We start from the raw sequence: 16595 nt of genomic DNA on the forward strand, positions 1-16595 counted from the left end.
GTCACGGTTGTTGCTATCTCAGAGGTCCCCTCCCAGGCCTGAGGAAGAGGATACTTCTGTAGCATCTGAGGATAATATCTCAGTTTCTGACAGTATAATTCCTCCTACTGATACTGAAGTAGTATCTTTCAGGTTTAAGCTAGTACACCTCCGTCTGTTACCTTAGGAGGTTTTAACTACTCAAGACGACAACAACAATGGTTGTTGTTAATCTTATGAAGTACCAGTTAAGGAATGTGAGAGAACCCCCTTTTTTCGCCATTTTCCTATATTTGGAAGAGATATTTATCCATAGCGGACTCTTTCAAGGAGTCTCGTCAGGCGGTACCCAAGGTGGAAGGGACAATTTCCACGCTAACCGGGAGACCTACTATTCCCTAGAGGATAGTTGTTCCTTTAAGGATCCTAGGGATAAGAGGTTAGAGGGGATGTTAAAAAAATGGCAACCTATGGTTTGTAGTGCTACTGTCATTTATGCGGCAGCATACTGGTTCATACGTTGTCTGGTTCCATTCGGACAGACACTCCACTCAAAGAAACCCAGGATAAGATAAAGGCCCTTAAGTCGGTCATCTCCTATCTTACAGATGCTTCCCTTCAAATATTTAGCGGGGAGCTAAGATTTCAGTCTTACCATATTGGCTCGCATTATGGTTAAGTTTACCTTTTCGTTCCTTTCGAGATTTCAAGGGAATCCTTCTGGACAAACACTTCCAATTTGTGGCTTGTCCTTCGGTCTTGCCACAGCTCCCAGAATTTTCTAAAGGGTTCTTGGTTTGTTGGCGGTGCTTCAGTTACAGGGCATTGCTGGGGCGCCCTTTCTGGAAGACAGCCTAGTCCAGGTACTATCTTTTCAAGCATTATCCCACACAGAAAGGTTGTTATCCTTCCTGTGATATCAAGGATGAAAGGTGTGTTTGGTACGGAGTTCTTTAGTCCCATTGACTAGGGTAACCTTCTTGAGAACCATAATAGATTCCCTATAAATGAAGATTTTTCTGACAAAGGTCAGGAAATCAAAGATTATCAATTCTTGTCTAGCTCTTCAGTCTACTCCTCGACTATCAGGGGCTCAGTGCATGGAGGTAATAGGGCTGATGGTAGCGGCAATGAAAATCTTCCTGTTTGCTCTGTTCCATCTCAGACCTCTGCAGTTAAACATGCTCAGGCAATGAAACTGAGATATGTGGATTTGTCTCCTCAAATACTCAGATCATTTCTCCCAGGGGACCTGCTTTCGCAGACCATCTTGGGTGATTGTGACAGCAGATGCCAGCCTTTTAGAATGGGGAGCTGTCTGGGGCTCCATAAAGGCTCAAGGAGTTTGGACTATCTATAAGCATTCTGGAACTGGGAGCGATATTCAGTGTTCTTCTAGCCTGGCCCCAGGTAGCTTCGACCCAGTTTATCAGGTTCCAGTCGAACAGCATAACTTCAGTGGCTCAGAGATAACTAAAGTAATTCAGTGGGCCGAAGCCCATTCTTGCTGTCTGTCGGCGCTCCACATCCCAGGGATAGACTACTGGGAGGCAGATTTCCTGAGCAGGCAGACCTTCTTCCGGGGGAGTGGGAACTCCATCCGGAAAAGGTTTTACAGCCTGATTCTGAAATGGGGTCAGCCAGAGTTGGATCTCATGGCATCTTGGCAGAATGCCAAACTTCCGAGTTACGGGTCGAGGTCCAGGGACCTTCAGGCGGTACTGATAGACGCTCTGACTGTACCTCGGACCTTCAGTCTAGAATACCTATTCACTCCGTTTGTTCTTCTTCCTCGAGTCATTACTCAAATCAAGCAGGAGTGGGCATTGGTGATCCTTATTGCACTGACTTGGCCTTGCAGGATGTGGTATGCAGTTCTGGTGGACATCATTTCAGCCACCTTAGAGACTTCTGTTGAGGAAGGACCTTCTAATTCAAGGGCCCTTCCTTCACTGATTGTTTCAGTCCTTATAGATGACCAGGCTGGGGAATGTTCCGCTTCATCACTCTGTCTGACATCTGATTTCATCAGAACCTGGCTTAGCACCTCGTTGCCACAGTTGTGTGGTTTGGCCTTCAGTTTTAGGCCTCTGGATGGTCCTGTTGGGGCCTGATCCAACAGCTTGTATGGATAGCTGTCTAGCATGCGGAAGGTTTTGCAAATTTGAAACCTGTTGCAGCTCTTGACACCTTCAAGGTGTGCGTGTAAGCTGTTTCTAGTGTATATAGATACAGTTTTTACTCTTGGACGTGTATGGTCTGTCTGAGTTATGAAACCTTTGGCTCTTCTTCCATTTTTTCCAGGTGAGTTAGATCTACGTTCCGGATGATGGTTGATCCCTGTGGGGTCTTGTTTGGCTCGGGGTTTCCCGTAGCTGGGAAGACTTAGCGCCTTTTCTCTTCCCTGTGTCCTCTGTCTGTGTGGAGGTGATGGGGAGACCTCGAGGTATCCCTTCAGTTGTCCTGAGGCTTTTGCAAAGTTCCTTCATTCGACTTCTAGCCTTGTTCCTTGGAGCAATGGACTTTGGCTAGGGATGGTTCCTTCCTTTGGTCAGAGCTTTAGAGTTCTCCTCGCTATCAGGATTTTCTGGATATGCATTAATTCCCTTTGTGTGGCCTTTGCTCCTTTTTCCTGTCCCAGTTTTGGGTTGTTTTGGATCTCAGCGCTGGTTGGGGTGTTCCACTGTAGTGGGATCTTGGGCTATGTCCTTGCTCCATCTACCTAACCGGGTCAGGGTTGGCCTGGTTTTCGGAGTATTATTACTCTTTACAACAGAGTAACCCATGTCATCTAGGGATTAGCTGTGTGGTTACGCCTCAAGGTTTGTGGGTTTATACCCAGTTGCTGGCGTTGGATTCCAATTTCTGGTGCGCCTTAGGGTTGTATTCCCCTGGTCAGTTTGCCAGTGTGCCCGTGTATTCTCTGCTCTGCAGGCAAATGGGTTGGATGTGCCTCTCTTAACAATCTTGTTAGCTCAGGATGCTAGGGCATAGATCTAGCCGTCTTATGAACCTTTAAGACTGAGGTTAGATCCCTATATGGCAAGCTACTTGTAGGGGGGTCCTTTTCTAGGACTTTTGTTTGGGGGATTTTCTTCCCAATTAGCCGGTGTCTTCGGGCCTTGAGGAGAGTTGTTGCCCTTCCGGCATCTTCCCCTTTTCTTTAGGGGATATTCTCCTTCCTATGGAGGTGGAGTCCTTTTTTGGGGCTTCTCCTGGTCGGGAAGTGGAGGGTGGCATTGGTTCCACCTGGGGTCTTGCTGACTCAAAGTCAGACTGTGGGGCCTTGTTTTGATAGATCCTTAGGTCTATGGCCTTGTCTGTTCCAGAGTCTGGTTGTACCTGTACTCTGGGGGTATGGCTGTACCATGTTTACGCTCGTTCCTGTACCAATTTTGGGATTCTTTGTTCCCCTGTATGGATCCCTGTGGCTGAGTTGGTCCAGCTGGGTGGGGGTCTGCAGGTCAGGATGTCCGAGCGTTCTAAGGGTCGCAGTCTCCTATGGATGTTTGAGTTTGTTAGGTCTATCCTGATAGCTCAGTCCGATAGGAGTTGGTTTTTTTATTTCTCCTTGCGAGGGTTTACTCTTCCTTCGGGTCTGAGGGTATATTCTCCTTCTCGGGGGGCCTCAATGGAGGCTTTGAGTTCCCCGTTTTAGGGACCTATGAGTAGGTCTGGCGACTTAGGTTGCCTGGAGCATGCCCTCTGTTGAGGGACTGTTTTGTACGGTCTGTTTTCTTAATGGCCACTTCTTCTCACTTGCAAGCTCCCTCTGTTTCGTCCTGTTGGACTCCGTGTTCTCAAACTTGGGGTTTCTCCTGGTTCTGTTACACCATTTCATGGTTGAATACTTTGGTATTCTAAGGGGAGGCGCTGGGAGGACTTAGTCTCTTTAGCTACATTCCATGCTTGCAGGATGTTGGGGAGACGTCTTTTCTGTCTCTGTGCCTGGTATTATCCCGGGTTTCGCTAGGTATAGGCGTGGCCTTCTTCCATGTTTTGGTCCATTTGGGTCTCTTTGAGCTGGGCCCACTCTTGGAGGTGTTCTTTTTTGTGTTAAGGGACCTTTCGTTTCCTCGGTAGAGTGCTATTTTTTCCCAGGCAGCAGATGGATGAAGATTTCTGCCTGGAGACTGATGATCTTAGCAGTTGTCACTAAGATCCAGAGTAGTTCCCACAGAATGGCTGAGGAGTACTTGAGAAACTTCAGTGTGAGGAACGTTTTTCATGCTACAAGCATTGAGGTATGTTCAGTCATTTTTTTCTGGAGAGACTGTGTTATTTCAGAACTGGCTGACAGTATTCCCATAAGGGAAGGGGTAAGCAGTAATCCTACATGTGATAGAAGGGTATTACTGGGACCTGTATGTTATGGGCTGAAAAAATGGTTGACACTGATAACATAATGTTTTTTGGGCAAAACGATTTTATGTTTGGAAGGCAATTAACGTTTTTTTGTGTAAAGCAAATGTTTTTTTTTACTTTTGATGGCACTGGAGGGTTCATATGGCTATATGGAAACCCAAATGGCTAGGTTCTAGACCGCTTTACAGTGGTTTATACAAGGCAGTGAGACATCAATGTAGATGGGCAGGGTCTAATTTTGCGCCTCAGATGCGCAGTTGAATTCCCCATGCAAGCAGCAAGCTCCAGCTCCGGTGGGCCTTAAAGGAAAGATTTGGCCTAATCGAAGTGTTAGAGTGATTTTACAGACCCCTGAGGGCAGGTAGGCTCCACAGCAGAGCTGTGGCGAGGTGCAGGGGGTTTTTCAGATTGTTATTTCTTTCACTAAATAAAGTGTTTTCAAGCCTGTTTTGTGGTCATTACTAGCCTGTTTAAACATGTTTGACATTGAGGAAAGTCAATGTTCTATGTGTTTAGAAGCCATTGTGGAACCCCCACTTAAAATGTGTCCCTCATGTACTGAAAGGGCCTTACATTGCAAAGAACATATTTTAGGTGATAAAAGTATGCCTCAGGATGATTCTCAGTCAGAAGAGAATCAGGTTATGCCATCTAATTCTCCCCAAGTGTCACAACCTTTAACGCTTGCGCAAGCGACGCCTAGTACTTCTAGCGCGTTTAATTCTTTCACACTGCAAGATATGGCTGCAGTTATGTCTACTACCCTTACAGAGGTATTATCTAAACTGACAGGTTTACAGGGTAAGCGCAGCAGGTCAGGTATTAGAGTAAATGCTGAGTCCTCTAATGCTTTATTGGCCATCTCCGATGTACCCTCACAGTGTTCTGATTTGGGGGTGGGGGAATTGCTGTCTGAGCTTTCAGATTCAGGAAAGATGTTCCCTCAAACAGACTCAGATGTGACGGCCTTTAAGTTTAAGCTTGAATACCTCCGCTTGTTACTCAGGGAGGTTTTAGCGACTGATGATTGTGAGCCTATTGTCGTCCCACCAGATAAATTTTGTAAAATGGATAAATATCTAGAGGTCCCTACTTACACTAATGTTTTTTCCAGTCCCTAGAAGAATTTCGGACATTGTTACTAAGGAATGGGATAGACCAGGCATTCCGTTCTCTCCAACTCCTACTTTTAAGAAAATGTTTCCCATATCTGACACCATTCGGGATTCGTGGCAGACGGTCCCTAAGGTGGAGGGAGCTATTTATACCCTGGATAAGTGTACAACTATACCTATTGAGGACTGCTGTGCTTTCAAAGATCCTATGGATAAAAAATTAGAGGGTCTTCTAAAGAAATTGTTTATTCATCAGGGTTTTCTTCTACAACCTATAGCGTGCATTGTTACAGTAACTACTGCAGTAGCTTTTTGGTTTGAGGCTCTAGAGGAGTCTCTTAAGGTTGAGACCCCATTAGATGATATTTTGGATAGAATTAGGGCTCTCAAGCTAGCTAATACTTTTATTACAGATGCCGCTTTTCAAATGGCTAAATTACAGGCTTTGCCATTTTAGCGCGTAGAGCATAAAAATCCAAGCTTTTAGCTATTCCTTTTAAGGGTAAGACCCTATTCGGGCCTGAACTAAAGGAGATAATTTCCGACATTACTGGAGGTAAAGGTCATGCCCTTCCTCAGGACAAGATGGTTAAAGTGAGGGCCAAACAGAATCATTTTCGTTCCTTTCAAAACTTTAAAGGTGGACCCTCTACTTCCTCCTCCGCTACGAAGCAGGAGGGTAATTTTGCACAATCCAAGTCAGTCTGGAGACCTAACCAGACCTGGAATAAAGGTAAACAGGCCAAGAAGCCCGCTGCTGCTACCAAGACAGCATGAAGGAGCAGCCCCCTATCCGGGATCGGATCGATTAGGGGGCAGACTTTCTCTCTTTGCTCAGGCTTGGGCAAGAGACGTTCAGGTTCCCTGGGCATTAGAAATCGTGACCCAGGGGTATCGACTAGAATTCAAATATTCTCCCCCAAGAGGGAGATTTCATCTTTCACGTTTGTCTGTAGACCAGACAAAAAGAGAGGCGTTCTTACGCTGTGTAGAAGACCTATATACCATGGGTGTAATCTTCCCTGTTCCAAAACTAGAACAGGGGCAGGGGTTTTACTCAAATCTGTTTGTGGTTCCCAAAAAAGAGGGAACCTTCAGACCGATTTTAGATCCCAAATGTCTAAACAAATTTCTCAGAGTCTCATTGTTCAAGATGGAGACCATACGAACAATTTTACCAATGATCCAGGAGGGTCAATATATGACCACCGTGGATTTGAAGGATGCGTATCTTCACATTCCTATGCACAAAGATCATCACCAGTTTCTCAGGTTCGCCTTTGTGGACAAACATTACCAGTTTGTGGCCCTCCCTTTTCGGGTTGGCCACAGCTCCCAGAATCTTCACAAAGGTACTAGGGTCCCTTCTGGCGGTTCTAAGGCCGCGGGGCATAGCAGTGGCGCCCTATCTTCACGATATTTTGATTCAGGCGTCAACTTACCATCTAGCCAAATCGCACACGGACATCATGTTGGCTTTTCTAAGAACTCACAGGCGGAAGGTGAACATACAAAAGAGTTCACTAGTTCCACTGACAAGAGTTCCATTCCTAGGAACTCTGATAGACTCGGTAGACATGAAAATTTTTCTGACGGAGGTCAGAAAGTCAAAGATCCTAACTACTTGCCGAGCACTTCATTACATTCCTTGGCCATCAGTGGCGCAGTGTATGGAGGTCATTGGGTTAATGGTAGCGGCAATGGACATAGTTCCGTTTGCTCCCTTGCATCTCGGACCACTGCAGCTGTGCATGCTCAGACAGTGAAATCGGGATTATGCAGATTTATCTCCTCGGATAAATCTGGATCTAGAGACCAGAGACTCTCTTCTTTGTTGGTTGTCACAGGATCATCTGTCCCAGGGAATGTGCTTCCGCAGGCCAGCATGCGTCATAGTGACGACGGATGCGAGCTTCTTAGGCTGGGGTGCAGTCTGGAATTCCCTGAAGGCTCAGGGTGTTTGGAATCAGGAGGAGTCCCTACTACCAATGAATATTCTGGAACTGAGACCAATATTCAGCGCGCTTCAAACGTGGCCTCAGTTGGCCTTGGCCAAATTCATAAGATTCCAGTCGGACAATATCACGACTGTAGCATATATCAATCATCAAGGGGGAACAGAGTTCTCTAGCGATGATAGAGGCTTCCAAGATAATTTGATGTGCAGATACGCACTCTTGCCATCTATAACCAATCTACATCCCAGGAGTGGAAAACTCGGAAGCGGATTTTCTAAGTCGTTAGACTTTTCATCCGGGGGAGTGGGAGCTCCATCCGGAGGTGTTTGCGCCACCGGAATTGGATCTAATGGCATCTCGTCAGAATGCCAAACTTCCTTGTTGCGGATCAAGATCAAGGGATCCCCAAGCAGTACTGATAGATGCTCTAGCAGTACCTTGGTCATTCAACCTGGCTTATGTGTTTCCTCCTTTTCCTCTCCTGCCTCGTCTGATTGCCAGAATCAAACAGGAGAGGTCTTCGGTAATCTTGATAGCGCCTGCGTGGCCACGCAGGACTTGGTATGCAGATCTAGTGGAAATGTCATCTCTTCCACCATGGAAACTGCCACTGAGACAGGACCTTCTCATTCAAGGTCCGTTCCAACATCCAAATCTAATTTCTCTGCAGCTGACTGCCTGGAGATTGAACGCTTGATTTTATCTAAGCGGGGATTCTCTGAGTTGGTTATTGATACTTTGATTCAGGCTCGGAAGCCTGTCACTAGGAAAATTTACCATAAGATATGGCGTAAAAATCTTTATTGGTGCGAATCCAAGGGCTACTCATGGAGTAGGGTTAGGATTCCTAGGATTTTGTCCTTTCTCCAAGAAGGATTGGAGAAGGGATTATGGGCTAGTTCCTTAAAGGAACAAATTTCTGCTTTGTCAATTTTACTATTCAAGCGTCTGGCGGATGTCCCAGACATTCAGTCTTTTTGTCAGGCTTTAGTAAGAATCAAGCCTGTGTTTAAACCTGTTGCCCTGCCATGGAGTTTGAATTTAGTGCTAAATGTTCTTCAAGGGTTTCCGTTTGAACCTATGCATGCCATAGATATTAAGCTTTTATCTTGGAAAGTTTTGTTTTTAGTTGCTATCTCTTCTGCTCGAAGAGTTCTGAGCTTTCTGCATTACAATGCGACTCGCCTTATCTTATATTCCATTCTGATAAGGTGGTTTTGCGTACTAAACCTGGATTCCTTCCTAAGGTTGTTTCTAATAAGAATATTAATCAGGAAATTGTTGTTCCTTCTCTATGTCCTAATCCTTCTTCTAAGAAGGAGCGTCTGTTGCATAATCTGGACGTGGTTCGCGCCTTGAAGTTTTACTTAAAAGCGACCAAGGATTTTCGTCAAACATCTTCTCTATTTGTTGTTTATTCAGGAAAGCGTAGGGGTCAAAGAGCTACGGCTACCTCTCTTTCTTTTTGGCTGAAAAGCATCATACGTTTGGCATACAAGACTGCTGGACAGCAGCCTCCTGAAAAGATTACGGCTCATTCCACTAGAGCTGTGGCTTCCACATGGGCTTTTTAAAAACGATTACAGATTTGTAAGGCTGCGACTTGGTCCTCCCTTCATACTTTTTCCAAATTTTCCAAATTTGATACTTTTGCTTCTTCTGGGACTATTTTTGGGAGAAAGGTGCTTCAAGCAGTAGTGCCTTCCGTTTAGGATCCTGTCTTGTCCCTCCCTTTCATCCGTGTCCTAAAGCTTTGGTATTGGTATCCCACAAGTAAAGGATGAAACCGTGGACTCGGTATATCTTGTAAAAGAAAAGGAAATTTATGCTTACCTGATAAATTGATTTCTTTTACGATATACCGAGTCCACGGCCCACCCTGTCATTTTGAAACAGGATTTATTTTTTATATAAACTTCAGTCACCTCTGCACCTTAATGGTTCTTTCCCTTTCTCTTCCTATACCTTCGGTTGAATGACTGGGGGGGAGGAGCTATATAGCAGCCCTGCTGTGGTGCTCTTTGCCACTTCCTGTTAGCAGGAGGAATATATCCCACAAGTAAAGGATGATACCGTGGACTCGGTATATCGTAAAAGAAATCAATTTATCAGGTAAGAATAAATTTCCTTTTTTAGATGATCAAGGATTTGTAAATTGTATATAAGCCAGTACAGGTAGCCCTCAGTTTACGCCGGGGTTAGGTTCCAGAAGGAATGGTTGTAAATTGAAACCATTGTAAATTGAAACCCAGTTTATAATGTAAGCCAATGGGAAGTGAGGGAGATAGGTTCCAGGCCCCTCTCAAAATTGTCATAAGTAACACCTAATACATTATTTTTAAAGCTTTTAAATGAAGACTTTAAATGCTAAACAGCATTATAAATCTAATAAAATAATCACACAACACAGAATATATAATTAAACTAAGTTAAATGAGCAAAAACACTTGCTAAACAGCATTATAAACCTAATAAAATAATCACACAACACAGACTTCACTGGCATTTTTCTGCAAACAGTTCTTTCTATGCATTCCAATCTGGACTGATTTATAGATAGGAGGATCTTGTTTCTTTGAAATCTGCTCGATAGCTCAGATCTGGTTAAACTGATTAATTTCAGCTTGCTGACAGCTCCACCTACTGGCTATTTTAATAAATGCACTGCTTCTCTATGCTTTTCAATAGCAGTCACATGACTGGAAAAAAAGGTTGTTATTCTGAAACGGTGTAAATTGAACCGTTGTAAAACGAGGGCCACCTGTACTCTCATTTAGTTCACAGAAGCCTGAGGAAACAGAGAACTGAGAAACGCGTTGCTTTCTGTTTTTAAATATACAGGGTCAACACTAGACCCCTGTTTTTTGTTTTTTTTTTTTCACAGAATTATTTTTTATTTTATTTATTAATGTTTTTATTGAGATTTTCATATTACAAGAATGTAAACCAAAAGACATTTCCAATGTTAAGACTTCATACATTCTTCAGCAAAAATAGGTTTAACAGATATATCACAAGCTTCAGTTAAAACTAAACAATAAGCTACACAAACAAGGTAGCATTTAACAATAAACTTTCGGTCAGTGTTTGCTATGTCTACAATTAATGGTACAGACTCTGAATCCTGCTACATATAAGAATAATATCTATGATCTATGTTCTAATACTCAGTTGCTCAAAAATGAGGAGGGGAGACGGGTGGCTCCCATGTTCTATTGTCATCTACTTGGAGGGCGTAATATGTGTTTTAAACTGATCCCAGTAAAGTTGCATATCGTAAAAAACTTCAAGTTTTTGTTTTCTAAAGAAACCATACTTTTCCAGGAAGAATAACTCATCTGTTCTGCTTATCCACATTTGTTTCGTGAATTGTGTGTTTTGCTTCCACTGTCTGGCTATGATGGATTTAGCACTATTTAGGGCTATTTGGAAGACTGCTTGTCTGATCTTACAGAACTTACCCGGTTTCTGGTTAAACAAGACATGAGATGCCCGTATTGTATATTTCGTGTTAAATAAGTATTTCCCCAATTTTCCTACTTCTTTCCACAAATTGTGGAGAATCCCACATTCCCACCATAAATGCATCATATTCCCCATCTTTCCACACCCACGCCAACACTCTCCTAGAGAGTTTGGGTAAATATATTTCAATCTTTGTGGTGTCAGGTACCATCTTGTTATGATTTTGTAGTTTAATTCCAAGATGCCAGCCGACCCAGATACTTTGTGGGTGCGATAGAACATTTGTTTCCACTGTCTATCGTCAAATTGTTCCCTCAATTCCTGTTGCCATCTATTTACATATGTGGGTAGAGAAATATTCTTTAATCTACTTAGTAACTTCCTGGTCATTGATAGTGTACCTCTGAAAGGCCTTGCGTTAAAACAAATTTTCTCAAAGTCAGTTAGCTGTCGAAGGAAGTCATTTTTAAAAGGGGAGGTTTGTATTAGATGGGTTAATTGTGAGTATTTTAACCAGTTACTGAATATTCCCCCAGCTATGTCACCCAGATCCTCCTGTGGCTTCAATTTGTTATTGTGGATCAACTTACAAAACGGTATGGAGTAACCAATTTCACCTCTACCACAGTCTCCTATTTCTAATCCTTTCTTGAACTCAGCGTTTACAAATACCGGAGACATAGGGGATTTTATGGATGATAATCCTGCATAACTCCTTAATATTTTATCCCAATTCTGGAACACCTGTCTCAACAAGGATATGTTCTGAATTATTCTTGGTCTATGTCTTTTATCAATCCAGCATAATGCTCCCACCTGGGGTGCCCTTAATATTTGTGAGTCCAAAGAGACCCAAGCTTTAGAGTCTGCCCCCGTGTGCCATTCTATTACTCGTTGCAATGTAACTGCCTGGTAGTATGATGTTACATTAGGGACTCCCAGCCCCCCCCCTCATCCAAGGAACGGTAGATAGTGGATTTTGCTATTCTGGGTTTATGTGTTCCCCATATAAAGGAGTTTATACTATTTTGTACTTTTTTAAGGAATGTTGTTGACAGATATATGGGGGCTGCTTGGAACATGTAAAGTAATCTAGGGAGTATATTCATTTTGATGGTTTGTATTCTACCCCACCAAGAAGTTTTGTTTTTTGCCCATTTGAGTAAGTCTAAGTCAATGTTTTTTAACAATTTTGTGTAATTTAGGTCGAAAATGTTTGCGTTGTCCACTGAGATTTCAATCCCCAAATATCTAATCGCATCCGTTCGTCTTTTATATGTACATAACTGGCCTAGTCTTATAAGCTCTTGTGAAGATAAGTTTATGTTAAGGATCTCTGATTTTTGGTTATTTATTAAGAAGTTTGAGTGGGCACCAAATCTTTCAAATTCATCTAATAGGTGAGGTAAGGAAGTAGCGGGAGATGCCAATGATATCAGTACATCATCGGCATACATATTTAATTTATATTGATTCTGCTCTATTTTTATACCTTGAATATGATTATTTTTTCTTATGTGTGCGGCCAGTACTTCCATTGTTATAATAAATAAAGTGGGGGATAAGGGGCAACCCTGGCGTGTCCCGTTTCTAATAGGGAATGGGGAGGATAGGACCCCGTTTACTTTAACTATAGCTGAAGGGTCTGCATATAAACTAATAATCCTGTTTATCATTTTATCTCCAAAACCTATATTTGACATTACTTTAACTAAAAACTTCCAATTTAATCTATCGAAAGCTTTTTCAGCATCCGTAGAAATTAATATAGACGGTATGTTTTTGAATTTTGCATAGTCAATTAATTGGAGAACCCTAACCGTGTTATCCCGTGCCTCTCTATTGGGGACAAAACCAGCCTGGTCTACATGTATGATCTCAGGAAGGACTTTATTTAATCTAGATGACAGTATTTTGGAGTATATTTTTAGATCTGAATTTAATAGGGATATAGGCCTGTAGTTACTAGTCAGCGTTGTGGGTTTATTTGGCTTGGGGATGACCGTGATATGCGAAAGTAAGAATTCTCTAGAAAAGGCTCCTTTGTCGTCAATTGAGTTAAATAGGGAGGTGAGGTGTGGTGTCAGGGATGATTTAAACATTTTATAGTATTTATTGCTAAACCCGTCTGGGCCAGGGCTTTTACCTATAGGTAGGGAATCTATTGCTGCCATTACTTCCAAATTAGTGATAGGGGCTTCCATGTCTGTTTTCTTGTCTGGATCAAGTGTTGGTAGATCAGCCTGGGCAATATACTGTTCCATAAGTAACTCTCCATCTGACTGCTTATCAGTTGGGATGTTATATAACCCCTCATAATATTTTCTAAAGGCTTCTGCTATTTGATCACTATCGGATGACTGTTGATTTTCGGAAATTTCTATTTCTCTTATGTGATAATTAAGCGACTTTTGCTTTAAGGTTCTAGCTAAGTTTGCACCCGCTTTATTACTTTCTGTGAAATAAACCCTGTTGAGGTATAGAGCTCTTTTATGTGCCTCCTCTTGTAAGTGATTCCGTAAGGCTAATCTTATTTCATGTCTCTTATTTAAGATAATAATGTCGGTAGGGTTCAATTGATGTGCTCTATCAATGTCTTTTAAGTCTTTTAAGAGAGTGTTGTATTTCTGTTGGTATGATCTTTTAAGGGATGCCTGTATTTTAATAAATTCCCCTCTTAATACCGCCTTATGGGCGTCCCATAGAATTGTGGGGCTGTGTTGTTCACTTGTGTTATGTGTAAAATATTCTTCTATTACTGTTTTGATTTTTTGGGCTACTTCAGGTTTGTGAAGTAATGATTCATCCAGGCGCCACAGGTAGGGAGCTGCGGGTCTAGAGGACCAGTCCACTTCCATGGAGACCATGGAGTGATCTGACCAAGCGTTCGGGGTAATCTCCATATTTGATACCATCGGTAGGCTGTTTTGATCTATTAATAAGTAATCTATTCTAGAGTAAACTTGTCTTGGGTGGAAGAAGAAGGTGTACTGGCGTTTCCCAGGGTTTAGTGTACGCCATACATCCAGAAGGGTTAAATCCCAAAGGCATTTATCTATTTTGATAGAGTCTTTCTTTGACCGTGTCCCCCTATGATGAGAGCTATCTAGCTGCGGGTCTAGCAGCATATTAAAGTCACCTCCCATCAGGATTGTGCCTTTTTTTATATCAGTTATTCTATTTATGACTTTTCTTAGGAAGGGGATCTGGTTCTTATTTGGGCAGTAAACATTCACTAACGTCACGGGTTTGTTATAGAGAATCCCTACCAATATGATGTATCTACCCTCCAAATCCATGTCTTTCTGAAGAAGTTGGAATGGGACTTTTCTATGTAATAGGATTCCCACCCCTTTATGTTTTGTATTAGCTGAGCTGAAATACCCTGTTGGATATAATCTAGAGCTACATCTCGGTTGTTTGTTTATGTCAAAGTGGGTTTCTTGCATGTAGATTATATCTCCTTTATGTCTCTTGAACCAATTAAGTGCTACTGATCTTTTATTTGGGGAGTTTAAACCCTTAACATTCTGAGATAGGATCTTAATTCTGTTAGCTGCCATTAGAACTTTGTGAGTGGAGACATTTGCATTTAGAGTTCAAATAATTTTGGCTGCTGTGTATGGATATTTCATATGACAATGTGATTGTACAACTTACCCGATGGGAGCCCTCCGTCCCGGTAAAAAGACCGAGCAATGTTTTACATGAAAGAAATGTAGAGTAGCGGACAACAATTCTGACATAAAGACTCTGCACTGACCTAAATACAAAAAACAAATAAATAAAAACATACAAGTAACACCAAACTGTTTGATCCTGTCTAGTGACTCCCCGCTCCAGATAAATATCGGAGCAAAGAGCCACTAGTTGCATGCTAAAAATAGCCGCTTGGGATCCATGGTTAACCAATTGTGGTAGAGGGTTCATGTACAAAACATGACTAACAACTTGCATAAAACTAAATTAACATGTAGTACGAAGAGGCAGCTTAAACATGAAAACATTCAACCTGAATAGTATACCTTCATGACCTATATATAAATGAAAGTCCTTCCATTAGTTAGATTTCAAGAATCTATAAGTGTCACTGATTAATAATAGGTCGTGGTCCTTTATTCAACTGACATTGGTCTAAGTAAGCTGCTAACAAAAGCTTCAGGTAACAGATCTGCTGGAAGTGGGAATGGGGTCCTTGGCCCCGGGTCCTCTTTGTCGTTTTCTATTCACCCTAACCCATGTTTGTCTTTGTTCTCTAGGACCTGTGGGGTTGTATGGGCTATCTTTTTCTTATCTGGACAGTGAGGGGAGGGATGGTTGTGCTATGCCCAGTTTGGTGCAGAAATCCTCAATGTCCTCAGGGTTCCGATATATGAAGACTTGATTATCCTTCTCCACACGGAGGCAGAAGGGGAACCCCCATCTATATTTAATACCCAGATCTTGCAAGTGCAGAGTGAGATATCTAGCTTCTCTCCTTTTTATTAAAGTCTGTGGGCAAATGTCTGGGTATATTTGCAGGTTGCTGTTTTCAAAATGTGGATCTTTCACTTTTCTGGCTGCAGAGAACACTTTTTCTTTATCCTCAAATTGGTGGAATCTAAGTATCACGTCCCTTGGGGGAGCACCCTCCTTTGGTAATTGACGAAGGGCCCTATGTGCCCTGTCTAGTTGAATTTCTTGGTCTGCAGGGGTGTTTAAAAGATGCTGAAAAAATCTTTGCAGGAATGGCACCAAGTGCATCTGAAGGACAGTCTCCGGAATGCCCCTGATTCTCAGATTTTGCCGTCGTCCCCGGTTATCGAGGTCCTCAATGTGGTCTTGTAAATAATTAATGGTGGCTCCCTGTGCTTTTAACTGTTCAGTCAAGTTTTCTGAGTCTGTGGTTAGTGTTTCAGTGGTTTCCTCCAGTTGTTCCACTCTGTGTCCCAGTTGTGCAATATCAGCTTTTACTTCTGCAAGACCCTCTTTGATGAGCTGGCTGACTTGTTGTATTAACTGTGAAAAGTCCTCTTTAGAAGGCAGCAATTTAAGGTCAGCTCTAGTTATGGAAGTCGTGTCATCTTCCGTTTGTTCTCTATTTTTTGAGCTTGCAGCTTGTAAATTTAACAGGGAATCGGGGCTGTCTGTTTCAATGGTTTTAAAGTATGTATTCAGTTTACTTGACTTCTCTAACTTCCCCGCTTTTCTTGCCGCCATTATGGAGCTTATTTTCTAACGTTTGCAGAGTGTATATTACAAAATTAAGTTAGGGTGTCCCAACTGTGTTGTATGTCAGATTTTTCAGATCACCTTTCTGATCAGTTGAGTAAGCCTGTTCTCAAATAAACAGTATCAGTAGTATGCTGTTTCTAATCATCTGCAGTCCAGAGTTTTTTTCAAATAAACGCATCCTGAGTTTAAAAAATTATCAGCTTCCCCCAACACGCTTCCAGCTTTTATGCTTACATTAATTAAAGCTCTTCTGCAATATGTTATTTCCTTCTTTTCTTTGTCACCATCTTAATAGAAATCAAACATTTGCAGCTTTCCGTGCAGACCACTCTGTGCTCAAATTATTTACATAGCTTTTTATTTCTAGTAGTTTTGTTGCTTTATTATGTGGCCATGACGGCTGAGGCAACAGCGTTGTGTGTGTGTGGGCCCAGAACAGTAGCTGTGATGCACTTAAGTCTTAGGTCTTAGGGCTGTCTACAGAACAACCGCCTTTATT

General features: G+C 42.3%; 1 protein-coding gene across 1 annotated transcript in view; it reads left to right on the forward strand.

Moving 5' to 3' along the window:
- Positions 1 to 16595, forward strand: part of LOC128651783 (NACHT, LRR and PYD domains-containing protein 3) — a 607406-nt gene that overhangs the window by 478344 nt on the left and 112467 nt on the right. The gene's annotated exons all lie outside the window — the stretch shown is intronic.

This window comes from Bombina bombina, chromosome 1 (genome assembly GCF_027579735.1).
Source record: "Bombina bombina isolate aBomBom1 chromosome 1, aBomBom1.pri, whole genome shotgun sequence".
NCBI lineage: Eukaryota > Metazoa > Chordata > Amphibia > Anura > Bombinatoridae > Bombina > Bombina bombina.